General features: G+C 59.7%; 1 protein-coding gene across 3 annotated transcripts in view; it reads right to left on the bottom strand.

The window, feature by feature from the left end:
- The window catches only part of MYH14 (myosin heavy chain 14), a 107,884-nt gene that overhangs the window by 48,094 nt on the left and 57,902 nt on the right, over positions 1 to 1,888 (bottom strand). The window lies entirely within an intron of this gene.

The following is a 1,888-nucleotide window of genomic DNA, read 5'->3' on the forward strand; positions in this document are numbered from 1 at the left end:
GCCCCGCACCAGCTTCGGCTCCAGCTTCCCGGCCTGCGGAGAGAGGGACGGACGGCGGGGGTCAGCGGCGGCCGCACGGGGGCGCCACGCGCAGAACCACAGTTGGGGAAACCAAGCCGGAGGGCCCTTTCTCCACGTTGAGAACGGCTGAATCTCGGTCACTGCGTAATGGTTCACTCTATGCGTTACTGAGTGCCTACTATGTCCCAGGCCCTGTTCTAGGAGTGGAAACGGCAGGAGATCTGAAGGCCCAGAGAGAGAGAGAGAGAGACAATAACGGGCAAACGGTCACTAGTAAACCTCCCAGGGGAGTCGGCGCTGGGAGAGAAGGGGCTGCACCTGCACAGGAGGCTCGCCAGCCCAGCCACAGCTGCAGCTCCCCTGGACGTGCTGCCGCCCATGGAGGCCCCCTGGGAGGCCGCGATGCCAGGCACACCCTACAGCCAGGCGTGGTGTGTGCGTACTCCCAGCTACCGGGGAGACTCGGGATGCCGAGACCCAGGCTGAAAGGAACACGCTGTGGACGGCGCTGCTCTGTGAGGGCGGCCTCCAGGGGAAGGCTCCGGGCCACAACCAGGGGCCGCCCTGAGCTGCCAGCCTTGAGTGTCCATGATCTGGGACTCGCCCAGGCTAGGACTGTGGTGTCAGGACACTCTGGGGTGCTGCCTCTTCCTCCCCATCTTTCTTGCTCATCGAAGAATAAAATAAAATAAAATAAAATAAAGCAAGCAAAGCAAAACAAAGAAGTGGCTCGCTGGAGAGTTAGGGTGAGAACGAAGCCTGTAAATCATCGTTTGGGGGCTAGCTTTCATCACCTTCTCTCTTATCAGAATACGCGCATGGCAGAAATCTAGTGCAAAAACTCGGATGACAGGCTGCCATCTCACGTGCCCCAGGGAAGAAAGGACTGGCAGCCGGGCCCCCACAGGCCGTGGACGGCACACGGGCCCAGCCTCAGAGACACCAGCAGGACGCGCGGCTCCGGCAGGTTAGAACATTGCTGCGCGAGAAAGGAAATGCGCCCCCACGACCGCGGCTCTTACTTGCGGAGAACGGCGTGAGCCTCGGGCACCTCATCTTTGGGCCTCATTTCCCACTCACGGGGGAAATTTCCCACACGGTTCGGTGGCCTGTGGGAGTGGGCAGGGTCTCCCCACCTATGCAACACCCTCAGCCCCAAGGCCTTCTTCCATCCCTTGGTCCTTCCACGCTCCCACCTACCACTGGACCTTGGCATGAGCTGTTCTCTGCTTGGAGAGCCACTGACCCATCAGAGCTCAGTTGTCACTTCCTCCAGGGAGCCTTCCCTGACTTCTCTGACCAGATCAAACCCTGTGGGGCACTTCCCACAAGTTCAAGGACATTCATTTCGGCTCACTAGTTCAATGTCTGCACTCCCGTTCAGCTGTGAGGACGGGCACTGGCTGTGCTCCTCTCTCTCCTGCACCCTCGGGCTTGCGCCTGGCATGCTGCTATAGGTGCTCAATCATTCTTTCTGTTTTATGTGTGTATCCGTGGGGATGGTGCCCTCAACAGGGTCCCCGTGCCACGTTCTCCCTTCCCCGGCCCTGCAGCGCCTCAGGACATTGTGCGTCCCTGACCGACACGGGAGCCAGAGCTATGGCCCGCCTGTGGCTTCTGCAGTCCAGCACGCTGCGGAAGATGTCGCCCAGGCGGGCCTTGGCCTTTTTTCTGTTTTTGGAGACACAGTCTCACTGTGTTGCCCTGAGTTGGTCTTGAATTCACGATTCTCCTGCCTCGGCCTCCCTAGTAGCTGGGATTATGAGCACAAACCCCTGTGCTGGCAGCGGTGAGTTGCAGTCACAGGAATAAATGGAATGTCCCAACAGGGGACCAAGCCTGTGAGTGGGAGTGACCTGCCCACAGT

Source organism: Tupaia chinensis, unplaced genomic scaffold (assembly GCF_000334495.1).
Source record: "Tupaia chinensis unplaced genomic scaffold, TupChi_1.0 Scaffold000673_1, whole genome shotgun sequence".
Lineage (NCBI taxonomy): Eukaryota > Metazoa > Chordata > Mammalia > Scandentia > Tupaiidae > Tupaia > Tupaia belangeri.